The sequence below is a fragment of the Dryobates pubescens genome, chromosome 15 (genome assembly GCF_014839835.1).
Source record: "Dryobates pubescens isolate bDryPub1 chromosome 15, bDryPub1.pri, whole genome shotgun sequence".
NCBI lineage: Eukaryota > Metazoa > Chordata > Aves > Piciformes > Picidae > Dryobates > Dryobates pubescens.
The window spans coordinates 13808052-13820421 of record NC_071626.1 but is presented as its reverse complement, the minus strand read 5'-3'; positions in this window follow the sequence as shown (position 1 = coordinate 13820421).

Below are 12370 nucleotides of genomic sequence, written 5' to 3'. Positions count from 1 at the left end.
ATTATTTTTCTTTTCTCTTATTTTTTTTTTATTGTTTATTTGGTTTGTTTCATTTCGCTTGCTTGCAGTGTAAATATTTAGCGGATGCATTTAAAATAAACATACGTTGTTGCTTTTAGGATTCAGGTTGTGTTTTTGTGTTTAAAAAATGAGGAACCACATCAAAGAAGTGTTTACTTACTGAGATTGACAGCCACTACTCCCCCTTTCTCTCTCTCCCCCCCCACCCCCCCCCACCCCCGCCCCCCCGCCTTGTATTTTAAAAGATCCATCTCTCTGGTTGAGCTCTGGTTGAGTTGCTGCAGGAACACTGACCCGACCAGTATCATTTTTGTAGGTGCATACAGGAATGCTGTAGGTGAAGTCACATTATCGGAGCCCCCTTTGCCTGACAGGGGGTTTACAAAGGAACGTCAGTCACAAGGTACCCATTACACAGGCAAGGAAGCTGAGACTCACGCAAAGCCTCTGGCAAAGGTACAAACGAAACCTCAGGCTGTAATCGTGCATTAACTCCTGTCTGGATCTGCCCGCCTGGAGCTCCTTACAGGTGAGCAGTCTGGGACCAGACTGGTGAAGACATTCTCTTGCCTGCTGTTACTACTGGTCTTCAAAAACGCTGTCTCTTGCTGCTGGTGGTGCCAGCCCAGACCTCTCCCACTGCAGGATGCAATCGCAAGCAGGGCTCAACACCCAGCCGCTCCTGTTGATGTCTCAAGGAGGAGGCAAGCGGTAACATTTTTTGGAGCATTTCAGTGAGAACCAAGTGCTTCTTCCAGCTTGGCCCCTAGTCTCAGGGTGCTCAGAGGAAGTCTGCACTGGCAAATGAAGGCAGGCCAGGGAGCAGTATCTGCTGATCAGCCAATGGAACAGGAGGGCTGTGTCCACACTGCAGAGGATGTGATCCCCAGGCACCTGTGGGCCCCCTTGATGGCAAGGTATCTTCAGTGGTTTGCATGGTTTTTTTCCCTGCTAAAAAAAAATCTGAATTAACAAAAGAGCTGCCTCGTGGCTCGTTGGCATTCTGTTTACAGCATGAAGCTGAGAATACATGTTAAATATACCGGGAAATGATATACAAGGCAGGTGGAGGTGGTTGAGGATACTGTCAGCTGGGACGGCACTGGAGGACTCTGTACAGCAGAGGGAGCAAAACCTGCTGCCGTCTCAACCCTACATCATTTTGAGAGTGATTCCAAGGCCAACCACCACCAAATCTAGGAAAGAAATGGGGCTGCCTCCAGCTGGACCACCGGATATTTACTGGAAGGCAAGTGATGGAGATTACAGCAGGCACTTGCTTCTTGCCCCTGTTATATTTAATTGTGTTGATCCTCAGGGTTTGGCTCTAAGCACTGAGGTACTAACCTTGCATTTTCCCAAAACATGTTTCTGGTCACTGTAATTCTGCATTGCTCTCCTCTTTTGTGATGGTGGATGTTATTGGCTTTCTGAGGCTACCGATGCTGTGATCCTGGCCTGCCTCCTCACCCCTGATCAGAGCCTGGAACCTCGTCTCAGAGTCACAAAGGATATATGGAAAAGTATCAGAGAAAAGCAGAAGACAAAATCAGAGGGGAGGAAGATGCTATAAGAAACCAGGTTTGCTTGTTGTTGTTGCATTTTGCTGCAGCAAGGCTCCAGATTAGTGATACCACCTTTGCTCTCCTCAGCTGTGAAATGGGGACAGGAGTACCAGCCTCTGCTGCATGAGACTGCACTGAGGGGTTCTTTTCCCTCTCTGTTTCACCCTGGGCTATCCCATAGCCTTCAAGTCACTGTTAACTCCATATCCATCAAAGCCAGCATGATGTGAGAGCTTAAAACATAAACCAAACACACCCACAACAGAAGAAAAGAGGAAGAAGTCGGCAGAAGGGTCTGCAGGACTCCCTGTGTGTGGTCTGGGCATGGCAATGGTGCCTCCTGGCCCTGTGGCTGACAGGTGGAGCACAGAGGGGGATGCAGGAGCAGCCAAACTTGTGTGTGACATACACAAATGCTAAAGCTGCCCAGCTTCAAAGCACAGGTTATTCTGACTCTTTTAGGGACAAGGGGCTGAACTTGATGGACTACTTGGCCCAGGACTACAATTCCTGATTGCCTTTCAGATTCAGTAACACCAAGGATGTTACAGATTCTCACTTGTTGATAATGCATCCAAAGATAGGAAAATTAATGAGGATATTTTCACCAACCAGTACTGTTCAGGTCTTGCATATTTTTAAATATTATTGACAAATGAGGACACATCACATTGGGTGAACAAAAATCAGCCCAAACAGGTCCTGACCTCATCCTAGATTGGCTACTAAATATCTGGTACATGAAGGAAGCCTGTGGGATGTGGGCATGCAGAGGGAGCATAGGTTATCTTTCCTCCTCAGCTCACACAGGGGCATCCCTGTGAGTCTTCAGAGGGGACTTGAGGCATGTGATTTGATCCAGAGGGTATAACCTGTTGCTGTGATTTGATCCAGAGGGTATAACCTGTGCTGTGCAGAAATGGGAATGCACATCAGAGATGGGCCAGCTCTGAGCATACAACCTTCTTGCTATTCTACTCAAAATTGAGTATTCATGCAAGAATGCTACATGCTTAGTCATATAGGCTGCTAGGCCAGGGCCAAAGCCATAGTGTGAATGTACCTGTTGGGAACCAGGTGCCAGCACCATGGCTGTAGCAGCCCCAGGGCTAGACTGTTCTGTAGAAGAGATCATGGTCTGCTCTCTGCATGCCTGGGACTGCAGGATGTGTCACTAATATTTTGAAGCCAGAGAAGCTTTCCCACCACAAAATACTGCTTCTCCTCTTTGTCCCCTTCACTCAGGGGAAGATGGCAAGCCAGCACTGGAGAAGTATCATCTTACGATTTTTCATTTCTCCATTTGCATTTTTGAGTCTACATAAACACACCTGTAGCATGGGTGCAAATACATAGCATGCTCAGCCTTGTCAGGGAGCACCATGTACCACCACGGCAGAAGCATCCTCAGCCATATCCACTATAGCTCCTAAGTGGTAGTGGCAGACAGAAAGGGGAAGGAAGGGTGGGCTTTGTACAGTGTGGAGCTGGCACATAGCAGGGCTCTTTCCCATTTCTGCTTCACATATGCAAATCTTGGTGGTCTTGGGCATGTCACTCACTTCTCCAGAAAGGCACACAGGGTTTGACTGTTGGTAACAGCTCAAGCCTATGCTCAATTGCAGTGCAAGTAGCAGGAGTTACTGTTTCTTGCTGGAAATGGTGGGAACTGGGGGTTCTTTCTCTTGGAAATGAATACCGATTTTTGAGGTCAAGGTGCAAGGAGGAAGGCAAATGACTTTTAAAACACAGTAGTTGGACATTATTCTCATTTTAGAAGGGTTACATGAATGGACATGAGGTGCCTTTTAGTCTCTCTGAGCCAGAAATGCACAGTGGCATCACTTCTCTTACCTGATGCTTTTGCTAGGCCCCAGCTGTGCCAAAAGCATTCAAGGGGCAGTGCCAGAGATGTGTACTGTTGAGGTGCCATTTTTAACTCTCCCAATGAAAGCTGAGGGAGTTTGTGGATCCCAGTTTTCACAGCTCATTGTCCATCCATTGCATTTACTTCTTCAGAAAGATTGAGCCTGAAAAATGTGTTAATAAAAGACTGTAAGGTACATTACAAAACCCCAAACCAATCAACGAAACAAAAAGTAGAAGAGGAAGGCTGCAAACACACAGGGTGAGCACATCACCTTCAGTAACAAACTTTAATACCTGTTTGCCTCTTGGAGGAGCCATAAGGCACCATGTTGTTAACAAGAATCAGGCCCCAAATGTACCACACTAAGCAAAGCAAAATAATTCTCTAAACACCAGGGGAAGGTTTCCCAGTGAAATACACACAGGTGTTTTCTTCTTAAATGTAAATCACTGCGGGAATGGACAGTTTAATTAAAAGTAAAATTATTAGGTAATTGCTGAGGGAATCTATTTGTTGGGTGCACTCACATATTTTTACTGGTGAATAAATTGCAATTCTTATTTTCTTTCCTCCTAATAGGATCAGCTCCAAGACTAGCCACTATGACATGGAATATTTGGGGAGGGTTTTCCCATGCATAGCAGGAATGTCTGCTCTGTGTACAGGTTGTGGGTGCTCAGTCAGTCTCCTATGCTATGCCCATTTCCTTGTGTCTCTGCCAATAATAAACAAGCACTCAGTATAGGCTGCTACTGTGGCATCACCTGGAGAAAATACTGTCCCTTGGGATTGGGATTGTGGATCACTGCTAGCAACTAAATTACTTGGGCTTGCTGCTGGCTTGGATGCTAAGGGAAAAGGGCTGCCCTATCACCTGACATCACACCCTGCTGCTGCCCTGTCACTAGACTCAGCTCCCTTCAGCACCACTCATCTCTCCACATGCAGTCTTTTTTTGCAGGCAGATGTTTTGCAGAAATCCCCCTTGCCCCATTCCCCTAGCTTGCACCTCTTCATCATGACAAACTGCCTCCTAACCATGTCAGAAAACAGTCAGTGTGTTGGTCTAAGACCGTGCTGCTTATTTTTTAATGTTCTGAGTAAAGGCCTTTATCTTTGAATGCATATGGAATACAGGCTACATTCTTGAGTGGAGTTGGGGACCAATGGCCCTATCATAGCTAAAGTTGAAAATAGTACCACAAAAACCTACAGCAAAACTATCCTTTTACAGAGTCCTCCACTAGTGAGTTGGACTCTAAACCAGACAGTTTTACTCAGCCTGACCATCAGTGGCATCCCTGCTGTAGCTCATGTGATGCAAATGCTCTTTTCAGGGGTTAACAATGAGATTTACAGTGCAGACATACAGAGGGATGAGACTTAATTCCTGCTATGAAACCAGGTGATGCCAATATAACTTCACTGCTGATATAACTTCATACAGCAGAACTGTGGCAACAGTAAACAGGACAGATGTTCATAATACACTTTCGGTACCAAGGGTGGAAGAGAGGTGTGATGAAAGCACACAGTCTGATTAGTGCCCTGGGGAAGGCAGAGATCTGGGTCACCTCATCCATGCCTACCACTACATCTGATGATATTTCTGAACCTTAGTTCCCAGTCAGGAGTATTGCTGAAATAAATGCCCTAAAAATGATGTGGCCTCTCCATTTAAGGAGTTAAATGCAATTTCCCATCATCAAGTTTTTGCAGTAGGCTCAGGTATTGTTGTCAGGGTCTTAAATCCTTTTCTTCTTATTATAAAAAAACCCCCAACTTTGAAATATATAAAAAAGTGCTTATCAGATAATGAAATTCTAGCTGTGGTCAAGTCTTTCAAACAACCAGGGCCATGATTTAATTGGAAGTAATTATAGTCTTTTCTGAAGTATAATTTTTAGGGTATTTTTTCCCCTGACATTTGCAGTGTGGAAATTAAAAATAAAATGATGTCAGAATCATGAGATTTCAATCTGTCTTCAAACAATAATGTGTGCTAGTGTCAGAGGTTTGTCCTTGACTGGAAGGTGGGAAGAAACACTGGACTAAAATCCTCCTGGTAAAAATTGCCACCACCACCTAGTCATGCATTTTCTGTGCTCAGAAATCCCTGGGAGACTCCTGCTTCCCAGAGCTTGCTAGAAACCTCCGCTGCAGTGGGAAAGGGCAGATCGGTACCTAGCTGCTGAGAGCACTGCATTTGCAGTGCAGGCTTTGTTAATTATTCCATTGGTAAGACTGTATTAAGAGACATGATTAGAGCAAGAGAAAAAAACCCAGACACTCTACACAACAAAGATTAAATGCAGTCCTTATATCATGCTGAAAGTAACCTAGGGTGTAACAAAGTTGTTTCCACAAATTTGCTTTCCTTTCAATCTTTTCCCAAATTTCAAAGAAGTTTATTTCCCACCCCGTACCCCCACCCCAAATTATCATCTTATACATTTTGCCCTAATTTCCCTCTGTAAATCCTTGTCTTTTTTACGTTGAACCACCAGTGTTGTTAAACTCCAGCTCACCCGGTCCATCTTACCCAAAGTGCCATTTTTAAGGGAGGGACAGTCTCCACCAGCATAAACTCAGATATTTTTTTTTGTGGCCAGTGACGTCTGTAGGCCCCCACACGCAAAGCCTCAGCTGCCACCAGCCAGCACAGCTCTGCTGGTACTGGTGATGCTATGATGCCCATGGACATATATGCATCTCTAAATACAGCCACTCAGAAGGACAATTTGGCCCATCTTTTTATATCAGCAGCTTCAGACAGAATCATTTCTGTCGGGATGCATAAGCACATGTGCAGAATTATCCTGTACTCTGAACCCTGTGCTTCTGGATCTGAAATTTTAGATTTAATGTCTATTTTAAATCAATTCCTGAACACCAGTTAAAGAGAAAGGAGGAAACGATGTCAGATTAAAAGAGCGTCGTAGTTTGGGCTGGGTGCCCTCTGCTACAGGGGTGTTTCCTGTGTCCAGAAGTCCATCCCAGTGGGAGGACACAGGAAATTAGGTATTTCTACCATAATCCCTTGCACCACTATAAATTTTGCGGTGGGGTCTGGCACTTCCTCTCTCCTTCCCTCTCCGAGACTTGGTAACTGGGGGAGAGATCTCCCGGCCATGAGCCTGATTGGGCCCAAGGCCACAGGGGGATGGGCAGTCTCAGGCCTGGCCAGCTGAGACTAGCCCAGTAGAGGGAGGGGGAAGAAGGAGCCCTGGGGGATTTGGATGCACCCTCAGGTGGGGTTTGGAGTCTTTCTGGGTTTACTTTGGTTCCTTTCTTGTCACTATGTTTCCTTTTGTGCACACTCACTGTTCTCTATTTAAACTCTCCACTACTTTTGCAATCAGTTTGTCTGAGTCGTTATTTCTGCCTGTGGTGGGGAGGGGATCTGCCCCAACCCATTACAAAGAGCAAAGTAGATTTAGAATAAAATCATTGTGATCATAGTGCTGTATAAAGTGGTGTAGAGGATTGTGTGAGGGACCCTCTTTTCTGCAAATCATGTTGTCTTTTTCATGAGGCATGAGGTGAGGTTCCCTATCATTACAGACTCTATGGAATTATTCACCAACAGAGTTACAAGTCAAACGCCTACTGAGCAACACCTGCTTGGCCCACTCATGCACCCCAACCTCATCACACATCTTTGTTTACCCCATTCTCCACTCTGTCTTAAAAGGACCTCTTGTGTGGACTCACCAGTGCAGAATAGCTGTTTGATCTTAGACATGGCATCAGCAGCAAGGGAAAGGAATTTTCTCTACCCTTCAGCCTCTGAAACGGCCTTTTCAAAGAAATGTATCAGGATAGTAATATTAATGATTATATTATACTGGAAATTAGGTTAAGGAAAAAAAAGTCCATACAGACTGAGGTAAAAATTTGGTGAGATCTTATAAGACAAACTCAGTGACTTTAAAGTAACGAAGCTTTCTGTGGTGCTTTGCCAAAGCTGATTTTCCATAAGTCAGATGTAAATATGGATGTGCTGACAGGAACCTTGTGTCTTCCAAACCATGTGCTGTGAAAAGCCTTATGGGATTTTTTGGAAAACAATTGCTTTTCTACATTAAATGTTTTTATTTTCCCTCCCCCAGTAGCCAGACTAGTAGTGTTTCAAAGATAAACATGCATGTTTAGTTTGATGACTTTCATGCTGTCACTAGAAAATACTTGAAATTGCAGACAAATTTTCCAAGAAAGCAGAGATGGAGATTTTCTTTGCTTAGATTAAATTTGCCTATATCTTCCATCAGTCTTTCTCTTGCCTTTGTGCTGCTCCCTCAGATGGGAGCCTGGAGATGTGAGCCTATGACCTGACTACTGATTTGCTCTGGGACTTGGTGCATTTAGGTACTGTGGGCCAAGGAGTACATTTAGTACACACAGTGCTGGCCATGACACAGCCCTGAGCTTGATGGGAACCTCTTGGCCAGAGATGGGAAACCCTCATAATGCTTACACTTATTTGACTATTTAATGAAGGTCATCTCCTTTTGCAGTTTAGATCTCTGTAAGAGCCAAACCTGGCTATGATGTCCATCACTGTTTAGTGCTCTATCAATATTAATAGCTAAGCTATTGGTGACGGATTCACACAACAAAGTTATGCTTTGCTGGTTAGCCGCAGCCTGTGACTATGGCTTTAAAAATCACATTGATGAGGTCTCGTCCTGAGACCCTGCCACCCACCCACTTCCATGCTGAGAGAACTGAATAAATATTTACTACTTCTCAAAATAACACCCAGCCACACTCATCCTTACCACTGCAAAGTAGTTCATCTAATTGAAATAAGAATATAAGTACGTTGTTTGTCAAGGCAGTTTATTAGGAAAAGTATTGCTGTGTCAGGAGCTCCCTCACTGTGAGAGATGCTGTGTTGCCTCTCTTAATATTTAATGCCATTTTAATAATACTTCCCTGTTAGGGGTGCAGGCTGCTGTTACAGACTGACGACCAAGCCTGTTGGGGTAGGGAGGAAGGAAAGGAAAGGGTCTGAGGTCAGCTCAGCTCCATTGACTTACCCACCTGGAGGCAATGCTGCTCTTCTTCCAAGGGACTTAGCCACTCCTGGGTCCTCCTCTCAGCAACTTTCTCCCAAATTTGTGGATATTGCCTATTCTCACTCAGAAGGACACTTTTGAATGCTTGGGGTCACATCCTGAGGTAACTTTTCATTTTGGCAAACCCATTTCTGCTCCACTCAGGCTCATGAATCAGTTCCACAAACTACTGAATTTCCTCCAGGCTTGGGATCGCAGCTGCAGCTACAGTACCTGTCTTTGGCAACTCTTGTTTTGGAAACCTGTAAACATCCAGGATAAAATCAAAGGCGTTTTTAGCTCAAGAACTGGGGAGCTGCAACTTAATTATCAAAAGTTTCTGCTAGTAAAGTGTCCACCAACGCTACCTCTGTGTTGCCCTCCAGCCCTCACAAACCTGCCTTGGCTGCAGAGCTGCTGGTCAGAATATGCCCCAGTACCTGTGTGGTCCCCCAGGACTTCTCCTGGCAGTGATGCCCAGCTCAGACTCTTCCTTGTTGTGAAAAACTCTTGGCTGAAAGATCAGGGAGTCAGAGCCTTTTGAAGCTGCTGAATAATAAGCTGTATTTTTAAAAAGCAAACATCACTAGAGAGTTCAATAATAATTACATGAACTTTATAATCAGCCAAACTAGCGTCAGCATACACCTGGCCTGCACGTAGCATTTGTGAGTAATTTTACATAAAGAGCAGGTACTTTTGAACTTAGTGCACAGGACTTGTGCACAAATAACTACAGGAGGAGGGCCCAGTTATAGACACATAATCCTTAGTTGTCACTTTGCTGTCTCTGACTTCCCACTCATTCAAATGGTGAGCCTGATTCATTTAATCTTACTCTAAAGCAGCAAGCCACAGAGGCAGTATCCTGACAGTTCCTTTAAAAAGTGTAGCTGAGCTCTTTCAAATTGTCCTCCCTTGTATTATATTCAGGCATTGTGATTAGGGTATCTGCCATGATATGCTTTTACTTTAAGGCAGAAGTTCAAGCTGCTCTGTGAAAGCAAACAGAAACATTTTGTGGAACTGAAGGGGCACAAGTGCCAGGATATGGCATTTAGGCAGAGAGCTCTTCAGTGCTGCTTGCCTTGCTGGCTCCCCCGGCGCAGCCAGCCTGATGAAACCTGAGGTCTCAAATAAGTGCAACCTGATTTACGATAATGACACCGCTGGGGAGGGTGGAGTCAGAGAAAGACATAGTGGATGTTTCCATGCTTTTCAGCAATATCAGCTGAGCCAGTCTTGCCTTCTACCCTCCTCCCCTGTTTCCCCCTTCCTTCCTCCCCCTCCTCAGACCTGGCTTTTCTCAACAAACCTTTGGGTGCAAAATCTGGACCCTCCTGTCATGTGAGCAAGGCTTATATGTGTTTGTGTTGCTGCAGAGGACAATGACTACACTTCATGCATGTTACTCCAATTAAGTTGGTGGAGGTTTCAACACAGATATAAAACTCGAAATGCAGCTTTGCCCTTTACAATTGCATACCAGAGAGAATACCTGAAAGCTCTTGTTTTGCTAAATATGCCATTTAATACTTTGTAATGCTCAGATAAATACAGGTGGTAAATGCAGAGTCTTCCATGTTTCTTTATTATTATGGAGGAGGTCGTTAGATCTACACTGAAGGAGCTTCCTTCATTAGGTGACTTGTTTTGCTGGAGTGCTTGTTAGATACTGAACTACAGGTTCCAGACCTGCTATGATGAGAAGATCCTCAAACTCCAGCACACTCTGAGCCACTGCTCTGGCTACCGGACCTCTATAGCAGGGTAGCAAATGTGACAAAAGGCTGGCAGGCAGGATAAAGTGAAAGACCCTCTGGGCTCTAAGGTATAAGAGATGGGGAGGTCTCTATGTAGAAGGGGAAAAGTGGAAAGCAGATGCTGTACTTTCTGAGCCTTTTGTTAACCTGGAATAAATACCATTGTGGAATTGAATACACTGATTTAAAAGGCATGTTTCTCCCATGTGCCAAGTGCTGAGTTTTCAGGTTTGTGTAGGATACCTGTCTTCCTCCTCTAGCTGCTCAACAGAGATCTGCGAATCTCTAATTGCTTCCAGATACCGTCACAGAAACTTGTGCTTTTAGTTTAGGTCATAGAAAACTTGAGGCCCTATGCTCAGATATTGATGTAGGTCCAAATGTGATTGGATTACTATTCTTTAAGTTCTGCTATATTACTTTTCTCTCAGATTCAAATGTTATGCTAGAAGCTTTCCACCATCCCTATGTCTGTAAAGAGAGTCTTGGAGACCTGAAGGTGACTTTTCTGTGAAATGGTCTCAATATAATTCCAAAAATACTTCATCATTTGGAGCCTGCTCCTCAACCCACACCAGATATGAAAGGGATCACAAAAAAAATTAAGCACCCTGCATTCCCAGGAGCTGAGCCTTTGGCTGTAATGAATCAATCAACCACCCTTTTATCAGCTAGATACAAATTAACTTGGGGCACTTTGGAACCTAAGGCTAGTATAAGACTTCTGGTTTAGGCTTTATTTCCATTGAAAAGTTTAACTCCAGAGGAAGACTTTTGTTTTCAAATGGTGTTTTTTTTCCCATCTCTTTTGTTATTTTCACCTTCAAGCTTGATTGGCCAGTTTGGCATGAAAAGCTTATCCTTGTTTCCTAGTGGCAAGATCATATGTTGATGGTATTTATGGGGTGCTAATTACTGTCTGTTGTTGGTATTTATGAAGTTCCAATTGCTACACTACCAAGGCACCAGCTACAATACTGAGATAAACATAAATGTTACTGAACATGGACTCTGCTCTTCCCATCATAGCACTTGGCCTCTTTGACTTGAATACTTTGTCCCCTCCCTTTCACTCCTTTTCATACTTGTGAAGCATCTGACAAAAGGTTAGTTTTGTGCTCAACCATGGAAAGGCCTGGTTAGTAGCTCATCTGGGAGATACTCTTCCTGTGGCTCCATATCAGAACATATCATGCTTCTGGCCCTCACACTGGTGGGGTACCCAAAGCACCAGCTCTGTGACTGATGGCACCAGGAACAGAGCTGGCAGCAGCCTGGGTCTGCTTTGTTTATAGCCAAGGTGCCAGCTGCTACTGAATTGTTTTCCATAGAATGTTTTAAACCCCCAGCAAATCATGGCAAGTGGGAGAGCCAAAATCAAACCAGGTTCTGCTTCCCAGCCTGTGCATGGTCCAAAAGGTGTCCTGTCCAGAGAGCATGGAAAGCCTTGAACTCTGGACCAGGAGCTGCTTAGAGGGCCTAGTTGGCATTAATGTGAAAAATTTTGTCTGGCTACTCGATGTAAAGAGACAATGTGCTGCTCAAACTAGAACCCTTAACCAATGTGACCAATAGTTGTGGACAGAGACTGAGTCTCAGTCTTATTCTGAGAAAAACACATGTCTGGGACTTCCTTCCTACCACTACAGAGAAATTAAAATGATCCCACAAGAAAGTGGAGATGAGCTGAAAAAAATGCAGGTCACAGTAGCACCAGTTCCTAAGTGGTATAGGCATAAACTTCTTTAATGTGGATATGGAAGGGGACATATGTTGTTTCCCTTATTATCTGTTCATGGGAAAGTAGAGGGAAATGTGCTCACAGCTTCAAGAAACAAGTGTTCAAAACACGTTTTTAAAATATCTGAAATAAAATATATATATATATATATATATATATATATATAAAATTGGGAAGGAAATTGAAATCAAGCATCTGTAAAGATTTTCCCCCCTCTTTGTGATCAGCTCTGTTGATTCTAATTGCTGTCCAAGGAGAAAGTTGGAAATTACTTTGAAATGCAGAAGAAATAGATTGCACCCTTGGTAAACCCTGCCTGTGGGACAGCAACCCCTGAACATGCTAACAAT